Here is a 12,548-nt window from a genome sequence, read left to right as displayed (position 1 = left end):
AGGGGTTCTTAGTTTTCCACCTAGTTTGACCCTAACAGCTTCTATGCCAAAGGTGAAGTCTCTGTGAATCTCAGTTTTGTGAAGGAGAGGAGGGAGGACAAAAATATACCAATAACATTGAGCCAACCTCAGCTTTTCAGGACAGACAGTGCTAAAATGTACAGTGTTACTGACGGGAAGTAGCAAATGGGGAAGGGGGACATAAAAGATGGACTGTGCTTTATCCTGAGGCCATAATTCTCACAATAGTGATTTTAACTGTTTCTGAGGGGCACCTAAATTAAGTAATATTTTATAGTGACATGTAATTGTTACTATGCATGGTGGAAAGATCACAAGATGTTGCCCTGAATGAACTAACTAGATATTTCTCCAAGGAAGAAATTCAAACTGCCAATAAATGTATGAAAACATGTTCAATATCTTTAGCAATTAGGGAACTGCAAATCAACAGTGCACTGATATTTTATCTCACCCTGGTTAGAATGGGTAAATGCTAGTACAACCACTGTGGAAATCAGTGTGGAGAGTCCTCAAAAGACTAGAAATGAAACAAGCATATGACCCAGCTATACCACTCCTTGGTATTTATCCCAAAGAGTTAAGTCATACGTGCATACTATAGTCATACGTGCATGTCCTTTGTTTGTAGCAGCACAATTCACAATAGCCAAACAACAAGATGAATGAATAAAGAAATTGTTGCATATATACACAATGGAGTCTTATCAGCCATTAAGAAGAATGAAGGTATGTCATTGCAGGAAAATGGACGGAACTTGAGAGTATTATGATCAGTGAAATAAGCCAGACCCAGAAAGTCCAGAGTGGTATTTTTTTTCTCTCGTATATGAAAGCTAGAGAGAAAAAAGGGAAAAACTAAGTAGGAGTTGGGTATCACATTAAAATAGAAGGAAGGCCAACAGAGTAGAGGAAGGGAACTAGGGGGAGGCAAGAAGGGAGGAAAAAAGAATGAAATTGACCAAATTATGTCATACGCATGAATGAATCTGTCACAATAAATCCCGCTATTATGTATAATTATAATGCATCAATAAAAAACTAAACGTACACACACAAAGATATTACCCTGGATTTCTTAAGAAGCTTGCTGATACCTGTTGTAAAATCCTAGGAAAGGTGAGACCTAGAACCACTTTTCAAATTTGGAGTATATGTATTTCTTTCAGGAGCACTATATCCAATGCAGATGACTTTTCACAAGTATTTTATCTTCTGATCTTTATTGTGATCATACCAGTCAATTGCAGGATTCAATCAGGAAATGTCAAAGGGGTTGACGAAACTGAAGACCACTTTGCTACTTGTCAGAATTTTTGAATTATTTGAAGTTTCAATTGTTATCAATCGTATACATCACTGGACACCCTCATGGGCATAGATAAGGGGAAACTGAATTGATTGTATCTATAGTCTTACACCTTAAGATTTATTGTATTTATTTAAGATGTCTCTCAGACTTCTTGAAAAGGAATGCATCTATCTGCACAATACGGATGACTCCATGACCACAAAAATCTCTAGTCCTGGGAACAGCCAGTGATTCTTTGAGGAGGGGAAAGGATTAATTCTTCAGATACAGGGCAAAGTCAGACATCCCTACCTGTGTGTCACCTTATACTTCTTATGGTCTCTAGGGTCTAGATGTTCTCCTGTCTCCTCAAGGCCACCTGGGAAAGCAGAGGCAGAGCAGGTGGAGCTGTGTCACCTGGTGCTTGCAGCATTCTGGACACAGGTGTGGCTCTTTGTCTGCCTTGGTTAATATTTTTGTCATTGTTATTGTGGAACACTTCTGACTCAAATAAATTCCCGAAGTCTTTGTATGATCAGATTTAAAACTCCATGTAAAAGGGGTTGTAGCTCAGTGGTAGAGTGCTTGCCCAGCATGTGCATGGCTCTGGGTTTAAGCCCCCGAACCACACACACACAAACAACAGCAACAACAAAAACCCCTTATGTATCTTCATTCCTTTTCTGAATTGAAAAAAAAAATCTTATCCCTTTCAGATATAAAGGTAGCACTTAGTACTAGCTTATGATAGAAAATGGACAATTTGAAGTTATACACTATTGGTACTCTTTAAAGAAAATGCAAAATTGATATGGGAGAAGGGAGTGTGGTATAGGGAGTTATCAGTAGGTTTCAGAAATGGATTGTTCTGATTTATAAATTAATAGTAATTTCTCATATATTCTTTACATGATAAAGTTTAAAATTTTAGAACTACAATTAAATATAATCAGTGCTTTAAACAGAAAGTATGTTGTTTCAAAAATAGTACAAGATCTTTAAGCACTTTAAAATGATCAATTTTCACTGCATTTTAGATATATAGACTGTAAGTCAGTTGATAAAAGGTTGTATTTTTGTAAATTTAGCAGTGATACCCTGCATCAACCCTCCAAGTAGCTGGAACTACAGACATGTGCCACCACGCTCAGTTTTACATCTATTTTTATGTTTTTAAAATTTTTTAAATTATAGAAATGATACATGTTTATTGGGAAAAAGATTTACAACAGATAAGAAAAGAACAAACCAATAACTGCCTCTAATTTCCCTACCAGGTAATCAATGATAATATTTTGTTTTATATCCATATATCTCAGTTCTTGTTGACTGTTGGCAGAGACCCTCGTTCCCTCTTCATAAGGATGCCGAGTGTTCTCATCATTGAGAGTCTTGGCCTTCTCTCAGACCAAGTGAGCCAAGAAAGAGAGCAAAGGCGGAAGCCACGAAGTCTTTCATGACTAGTCACCGAAATCAGAGTCACTTCTACCATATTCCATTCACATCCAGCATGCCACACTCAAGGGGATGGGAAGAAGCTCCAGCTCTTGAACGGAGGAATATCAAAGATTTGTGAACACATTTCAAAATTATCACATGTGCTAATGGGTAGAAACACAGGTAGAAACAAGAGTGAAGAAAGACCAGCCCTGCTTTGTCTTTCTTTGTTTGGGTTTGGCTAATGTTTTCTTAGTGAGTCATGAGGTGAAGGAACAGTTGTAGAAGACATTCCTAACTCTATCACTGTGGGCTTGTTTTCTCAGTCTAATGTCAATGACTTATGGAGTCATATTACTTTAAAAAATGAGAGCTCGTTTACCATATTCCTTTAAATAATCCTTCATCTGTCTGAGAACAAGATTTCCTGACATCTGGCAGGGGGAAGAACCAGAGGATGATTGCATCCTTGGAGCCAGGTGATTAAGGGAGGAAAGGCGGAATAGGGGTTCAGGTAGACTGGGAGAGAAAGGAGATCAGCAGCAGCACAGAGGTATACCAAGGGCAAAATTTCAGAAGTGCTAGTTCAGAAACCAGGTGTGGGGCTGGGGTTGTAGCTCAGTGGTAGATTGTTTGCCTAGCGTGTGTGAAGCACTGGGTTTGATCCTCAGTACCACATAAAAATAAATAAATAAAATAAAGGTATTGTATCCATCTACAACTAAAAATATTTTAAAAACAAACAAACAAAAAAACAAACCCAGATGTGGTAGAATCTTCGGGGAAGTGAAGATGGCAAGGGCATAGTAACACATCCACTTTACTCAGACTTATTTGATAGCACAGTTCCCCAGTGTCACTTCCTTTATTGAATTCCATACATAAAACAGTCTCTTTTGGCTTTATGTTATACATAAGAATCAACATAAAGGACAGGACTTCCTCATGCATGTAATATGCCAATTATTTTTAAAAATTACATGTTTGCCATATTATTTAAAGAATAGAAAATTAATTTGGGGGGGATGCTAATTATATCCATACCAGTTTGAAACTTTATTTATTGATTGATGTGCTGCTAGGGATTGAATCCAAGCCTCATGTATGCTAGGCAAATGCTCATACCACTGAGTCACACTCCAGCTCCTAGTTATGCACTTTAAAAAGAGTTCTGAAAAACAGTCTACTTGGCAAAAATATCTTACAAATCTTTTCTTGATTGACTAGTCTCAATGTATGAGGATGATGTTGAACAAAGCCAGTCGGGGATGACAGTCAAATGTCAATCAATTCATCCCTTTCCAGTGAGGGAAACATTAAGGACCACTAACAGAGCTCAGTATCTTGCCCTGTCTAAATCTGCTTCTTATTCTGTTACATCTGGACATACTATGCTAAGTCCCAGCCTGCATTGTCCAGTAAGATTTCTTAGCAGCCTTTCCTAGCCTAAGTAGTTATCTTAATATCAAGCAGCAAACTCTTCATTCTGGTAAATGCTTTACCTAAGGATCAAGCCATTGTTAAGCTCTTTTAAATTTACTTAAATATATTTATTTATTTACTTGGTTCTGGAATACAACCCAGGGCTATGTACATGCTAGGCAAGGGCTCTCCCATTGAGCTACTTCTCAGCCATTATAGAACTCTTTAGCCAAGAAATTCTACCTCTTAGAATTTATCCTACAGAGAGATACATAAGTGTAAAATTGCATAAAGTAGAAGAAGGCTTTTCATTACAGCACTGTAACATTTTAAAAATGGAAATGAGTCGGATGCTGTGGTGCATGTCTGTAATCCCAGCAACTCAGAAGGCTGAGGCAGGAGGATCCCAAATTTGAGGCCAGCCTGGGAAAGTTCAAGACCATCCTGAGCAACTTAGTGAGATCCTGTCTCAGAATTCAAAAAGTAGAAGAGAGCTGGGAGGGAGGGATGGAACTGAGTAGTAAAGCACCCCTGGGTTTGATCCCCAGCCCTGTTAAAAAAAAAAAGGAGGAGAAAGAAGGAAATGAAGACTGGAGATATAGCTTAGTTGTAGAGCAATTGCCTGGCATATATGAAGCCCTGGGTTTGATCCCCAGCACTGTTTAAAAAAAAGAAAAAAAGGAAATGGCATAAATGTCAACCTGTAAGAAACCAATACAACGCAATACTTCAGCCATCAAAAAGAATGAGAAAATTCCAAATCATGATATGGAGTAGTTTCTCACAGAAATGGTATGTAGGGCTAGGAGTGTAGGTCAGTGGGTGTGAACAGATGACTACCTAGCATGCAGGAGGGTGGCCCTACGTCTGATCCCAAGCACTGGGGGGGGGGGGAAACAGATGCATACACACAAACACAAATATATGCAACATCTGGCATAATGTGTGCTACTATTTACATAAAAATGAGGGGAAAAAATAAAGTAACAGAAATGTACTTACTTGTCTGTGAAACAAAACAAAACCTCTGAAAGGATAGATTGTAAACTATTAACATTGATTCTCTGCAAGGGAATAGATTGGCTGCCATCCAGGATAGAGAAGTGACTTCTTACCATATAAATTTTGAACCATGTGAATCTTCTACCTATTTTTCTTTAAATTTAAAATAAACATTTCCTATAATAATAGATAGATATTTAGTATGCAGATGAGAAAATGCTTTTAATTTTCATATCTCAGATTATCATACTAATTTTTAATGGATTAAAAATTCTGTTCAGCCAATGAGCAGAGCTGGAACAATTTGAGCAACAAAATAATATTGAATTATAACCCAAAACATAAAATAGATATAAGTCTGCTATATTTTACTGTAAACAACTGGCTATAAACCACTGGCAAAGAAAATTTAAAATGGGAGAAATGAGGTCAATCTCTCTTGCAGAATTCCAAAGTAATTATGTAGATTTCCCCACCTTTAAGGTGACACACAATTCTTCACCCACTGTAACACATAGTGACTTCCTTCCTAAGAGTGCTGTATGGAAGGGATGGGGGAGAGTGAGCTTATAGGAGAGAAATTTGGAGAACACTTCCTCAGGCAGGTGATTATAGTCACTATCAACAGTGGTGAGTCATGGTGATAATATGTGACCTTGATATGATGTAATGAGAATGTCTCAATACTGCTGTGTTCTTGGTCTAATCATGAGAAAAACATTTGACAAATCCAGTAAAGAAACATCTTATAATATATCTGCCTAGTATATCTCAACACGGTCAAAGTCATCAGAATAAGGAGACTCTTGAGAAACTACCATAGCCAGGAGGAACCCAAGGAGATGTGAGAACTATATCTAATATATCCTGGATTGGGTCTTGACAGAAAAAAAGGACATGCCTATTAAAAAAACTAAGGAAATCTGAGTCATTAATAATAATGTTTCCATGTCAGTTCATTGACTGTAGCAAATATATTTATGAAAGATTATAAAGTAGGGGAAACCCTGTGTGTGTGTGTGTGTGTGTGTGTATGGGAGGGGGGTATCTGAAACCTGTGTCCTACCTGCTCAGTTTTTCTGTAAATCTAAAACATAATTTAAAAGTCTACTAATGAACAAAAGAGATAGAAGGACAAAGATGATAAATTGTTAATGTTTGAGGAATAGGAGTAAAAGAGTCCTTTGTGCAGTTCTTGAAACTTCAAAATTATTTCAAATCAGAAAGTTTTTAAGAAGTAACAGATTATCCCCTTCTTGAATATTCTAATCTAAATATCTATCAATACTTAAACATTCCATGAAATAAGGGAATATTGTTGGATAGGGAACCCTGAATGGCCTATTATTACTAGGCAGAAGCCAGGCTCTTGGCAACCAGAGAGGGAACAGGGCTGACCAAGAATAGCCATGGGCTGGCTGTTCCTCTACCTAGGAAATAAAGGTGCAGGTGCCCTCTAAGAGGTATAACCTGGCAGGCACTGCAGTTTAAAGAGGTTCTACTTCCCTCTCTTGCTACTGTTCCAAGGGCTCCACCTTTTCTCTAGTCAGTTGCTCAGGGTCTCTTGCCCTAACCACTACCCCTCCCTGCCATTTTCCTAGAAGTGCCCTCTGGGGCAGGGAAGAGGTGGATATCCCCAGGGGCACAAACCCCTCAGGCAGGAGTTATTATGAAGTGTGACAGCAGCACAGTAGTTAAGGAGAGCCTTTCTCTCTCTCTCTCTCTCTATTAGATATCTATTAGATAGATAGATAGATAGTTAGATAGATAGATAGATTGTTTTTTGTTTGTTTGTTTGTTTGTTTGTTTTCTCTTGTGGTACTCAGGATCAAGCCAGGGGTACTCTACCACTGAACTACAATCCTAGCCCATTTAATTTTATTTTGAGACAGGTTTCATGAAATTGTTAAGGCTGGCCTAGAACTTGAGATCCTGTTTCAGTCTCCCTGGTACATGGATTACAGCTATGCCTGACTATAATCCCCAAGTTTTAAAAATGAAAAAATTACATTGAAGTGCTGATGAAATGTTATTATTGCTTATCCGAAGTCCATGTCCAAAGTGACTGAATAAGTAGTAAATGTTCTTAGAATTAGGAAAGACAGCTTAAACTAGGCTTTTAGTTTGTCTTTATATTGACAGTCCTATCAAAGGGGTCACTTTAGAAATTGTAAATATGAGTGCTCATTTCTTGTATTATTGTCCCAAGGTGACTAAGACACAAAACATTCATTCAAATGTAAAGTGTAGGCATTTTCTCTATTTTTTTCTATGTTCTATTTTTTCCCTCAGCACAATCAAACTAATGTGAGGTACTCCATAAAACTCCCAAGTTGAGCAATTGGGTTGTGGGTTGGTGAATTTGCAGATCTTATTTATCTTCCATAGCAGAGTTCATTACAGTGGCCACTTCTAAGTCAGAGACAGGGAAACCTTGGAAGATGATGGAAAGCATGTATTCTCTCCTGCAGCCCACAGTTCAGCTATAGCTGACTTTGCTTCTTAGATAAAAAGAGCGGATGCCTGAGCTCCATTCCAGATTCAGTGACTACAGCTCTCTAGGGCTGGGATGGAGGACACTCACTGAATCCAGAGGCTCTGGTGATTACTCTGCTCACTCAAGTGTGAGGATGGCCTTCTGCCCTGCATTCCCTAGGCATTGTATGATGGAGAAATGGAAAATTTTAGATAAGAATGCTTTTAGCTTGAATTTTAGAGATAATTTTTCAATTGATTTGAGGTAAAGCATTTTCTGAATTTGTGGTTGCCCCACGGCATCTCATAAAGCCTTATGAATCTTTGTTCCTGTACTGTTGAAATGAAAGTTCTAAAGAAAAACTTCATCAGAGACATTCATTCTAGTCATAGCACTTTAAAGCACTTCATGTTATTTTCTTCAATGTTTCTTTTACTTTTCTAAATTATAAAGGCAATAAAATCACAGTCAAAAGTTAGAAAATGGCGGGGCAGGGAAGATTAGAAGTATTGTGGGTTAGACAAAGGGGAATGAAGGGAAGGGAGGGGGTGGAAATAGGAAAGATAGTACAATGAATCGGACATAACTTTCCTATGTGCATGTATGAATATATGACCAATGTCATTCCACATCATGTACAGCCACAAGAATGAGAAGTTATATTTCTCATATGTTTAATATATCAAAATACATTCTACTGTGATTTTAATTAATAAGAACAAATTTTAAACATTTAGAAAATGGAAAAAGAAAGAAAAATTATACATTGCCCTACCATACACTATATGATAAGCATTGTGACACAGTCCTTATCATGGTTTGGGAATTTTCGTTTTAAAATAGTTGCAGTTGCCAGGTGCAGTGGCACAACCTGTAATTCCAGCTACTTGGGAGGCCGAGGCAGGAGGATCACAAGTTCAAAACCAGCCTCAGCAACTTAATGGGTTCCTAAGCAATTTAGCAAGACCCTGTCTCAAAATTTAAAAAATTTTGGCTGGGGATGTGTGGTTAAGCACTTCTGGATTCAATCCCTAGTACTAAAATAGTAACAACAACAACAACAACACTAATAATCATAATATATTATAGTTGAAGTCACAGTGTATTAATTTCTATTGCATTAATCTAGATTATTCTTGAACATTACTTTTTAATGTTACTTTTAATATCTCCATAATTTATGTAGCTATTCCTCTATTCCATATTGATAAAAACTCTTTCTAATTTTTAACTATTTATAAATAACTTTTCTGCCAGTATCTTTATGCCTAAAAATATCTTCTGCATTTATAATTCTTTCCTTAGTATTTTCAGAGGTGGAATTTTTTGGTCAAAGATTAGTTTTTTTAAAAAAAACAATTTGTACATGTGACTATAATTTCAATCTTGACATAACAGGTTGTCTCTAAGTCTTTTTTTTCCACTTTTTTTTAAATGGTGCGTTATAGTTGTACATAATGGTGAGATATGTTACATATTCACACATACACACAATATAACAATATAATTTGATCAATATCATACCAAGTTTTATTCCTGAATACTTAAAATCAGTCACTAAAATAGTCATGAATATTAATTATATAGCTATATATATATGCATATATATGTATATACACTCATACATATATGTATATACACTGCATATCATTCTTCAATGTCATTCTTCAATAGCTCCATAAATCAATATACAAAGACTTTTGTTAGTGGAAGAATCATGCATCAGAGGCTTTTGTTTTGAATAGACGTTATGCTGTGACTGTTCAATCTAAGTTTTGCACAGCATGATCCTCCGATGTCAGACGCTGTGCCAGAGAATAAGATACACATATGCCCTCCCAACAGAGCTCACAGACTAGAGGTGTTTGGGGTGAGAGAGCAAACCAAGCATAATTGAATATGGTAAGTGCTATTGCCTACCTCAGATCTTAGGCACATCTAGTTTAGACAAAGTGGTCAGGAAAAGCTTGGGTCATTTTTGACTGAGCAGGGACCTGAAAGGTTGAATGCTCTGGGATAAGAAAAAGCAAAAACTGTCTCAGGGCCAGTAAAAACATCCTGGAGCAGGTGCATTGGTGCCCACCTGTAATCCCAGCAACTTGGGAAACTGAAACAGGAGGATCAAAAGTTTGAGGCTAGCCTCAGTAACTTAGGGAGACCCTGTCTCAAAATAAAAAAATGAGGGCTGGGGATATATGTAGCTCAGTGGTAAAGAACCCCTGGGTTCAACAGTTAAGCAAAAACATCCTGGACAGAAAACACTTGGGCAGTTTCTCCGGAAGTTAAATATAGACTTATCATATTCCTCACAATTCCACTCCTAGTTATGCAATTAAAAAACTGAGAACATATTTGCACAAAAATTGGTATGCAAATATTCATAACAGCATTATTCATATATCCAAAAAGTAGAAATGTTCACCAACTGATGAATAGATAGACAAAATATATTTGTGCATATATTACATGAATATTACTCAGTCGTAAAAAATAATGAAATACTGGTACATGTACATGCTACCACATGAATGAACCTTGAACATAGTATGTTAAGGGAAAGAAGTTAGACAAAAGTTACATGTTGTATGACTCTATTTATATGGATCAGGTAAAACCAAAAAGAGGGAGAGAATAGTGGTTGTTGGAAGATAGAGAAGGGGAAGAATTGGCAGTGACTATTAATGGGCATGGTCTTTGGGGGTGATATAAATGTTCTATAAGTAACTAGGGATGATAGTCACACAAGATTATGAATCAATCTTTTAAAATGATTAAAATGGTGACTTTTGTTATGTGAATTTTCTCTCTCTCTCTCTCTCTCTCTCTCTCTCTCTCTCTCTCTCTCTCTCTCTCTCTCTCAATTGAAAAAGGAAAAATCCTGAGTCTAGCCAGACCTCAGCACTTTTGAGAAAATGCAAGCTGTGAATTGCAGGAAGGTCTGAAGCAGAATGAAGGAGAAGTGGCCAGGGATGAACTGAAAAGGTCATTAGGCCAGATATCCAACAGTCATAAGAACTGTTTGGCTTCATCCTGAGGCCAGAGGGAGGTCACTGGAGGAGATGGATTCTGTCGCGATCTAACCTGAAGATGGGTGTTTCCCAGGGATCTTCTTATTACAAAGGAAGGAGAAGGACAGGGAGGTCACTTTACCCATTTGCTGTCAATCAGTTCAGGATGATTGCAAACTGAGCCTGTCATGCACAAAGCTTAGATCTTTTTTTGGAAGATAATTGCAACTGCTCAGGAAGTTCAAGGTGGAGAGAGTCCCACCTCTACCCCAATTTCCTGCTCAATGGTGATACATCAATAACTGGTTGTAATAAAAGTAAGTTTCAGGACAAATTCTGCTACACACTTTTTAAAAGAAAGATCCATTTGTAAGCAGGGTATAGTTTCTTTCTTTCTTCTTATTTTTTTTAAGGAAGGTTTTTTTTTTAACACCTTTATTCTATTTATTCATTTGTGTGTGGTGCTGAGGATCGAACCCAGGGCCTCACATGTGCTAGGCAAGCACTCTACCGCTGAGCTGTCACCCCAGCCCCATGCAGGGTATAGTTTCTATCACTGTTCTGGAAACTTGAAGAGGTTCCTAGTTCTTTGTTTTTTAGACACTGCAACTACAGTCTACATAAAAGACTCACTTGTGCTAATTTCCTTTTCAGTCTCCTCCAGTGGTAATATCTTATATAAAGTATTTTCAAGTGATTACAAGAATGTGTGGTGTCAGGAGAAACACATGATGTCACTCCTGCTCATGCCTTTGCTGTACTTTTAAATTTACTACTAGTATATTTTATAGTTGGCATTACAATAAAATTGTCTCAATAGCATCACTGTAATTTTAACTCTTTATTGCATTATTATTATTTATTGCATTATAAATACTACCAGTAAAATTTACTCCCATTTTGGAATTTTAGTTTTTTATGAGTGTAAAGCCTGTCATAAGTGAAAAATGGAACAGAATGAAGACACACATGTAAAGTTGTCCCTGGAGAACAATGGACTTCTGTTGCTATCATAGAGGACTCAGATTCGTTACTGGAGCAATTGGTGATTTATAAGATGGGAATGGTTGAGTATCCTGATAATGTAACTCCTTCACTATAAGATGAAGAAAAATGTCTTGTCCAACATCATCCACACCAGGGATTAATCCATCTTCCAACTTCCAAACCATCTCTCTCTCTGCTAGCCATGGCTCATTCTTGAGAATTTACCAGGGAGTTGCTTGCTCCTGCATCTCTCTTTCAACAAAGAGACCATTTTAGACACTGGAAATATATGGTGAACAGTACACATGAAAGTGCTTGTCCTCATGGAACTTGTATTGGGGGAAAAGAATAAACAGAATTATAAATAGGGAAGATATACAGTACATTGGGTTTTTCTAAGGAAAAAAACTAGAGCATGGACAAGTGGTGGGCATGTCAGTGCATCCGGAGGTTTAAATTTTTAATGGAGCAGTCAGGGAAGCCCACACTGAGCAGACTCAGGTTTCCATATCTACATATCTATGCTTAGCATGAGGCCTGGATCATAGAAGACATTCAACACATAACTCTTTTTGGTACCTGGGATTAAACCCAGGGGCGCTTGACCATTGAATCACATCCCCATCTCTTTTTTTTAATTTTATTTAGGGTCTTGCTGAGTTGCTCAAGGGCTCACTAAGTTGCCAAGGCTTTGAACTCATGATCCTTCTGACTCAGCCTCCCTAGCCATTGGGATTACAGGCATGCACCACCATGCCCGGCTCAACACATAATTTAAAAAAAAAATTTTTATTTGTTCTAATTAGTTATAGTGATAGTAGAATGCATTTTGACACATCATGCATAAAGGGAGTATAACTTCTCAGACTTCTTCTTGTACATGTTGTAGAGTTACACAAGTCAT

The sequence above is a fragment of the Marmota monax genome, unplaced genomic scaffold, assembly GCF_021218885.2.
Source record: "Marmota monax isolate L192 unplaced genomic scaffold, Marmota_monax_Labrador192_F-V1.1 WCK01_AAM20220418_F8-fsc00112, whole genome shotgun sequence".
NCBI lineage: Eukaryota > Metazoa > Chordata > Mammalia > Rodentia > Sciuridae > Marmota > Marmota monax.
The sequence above is the reverse complement of the archived record's forward strand: the minus strand, read 5'-3'. Positions refer to the sequence as shown.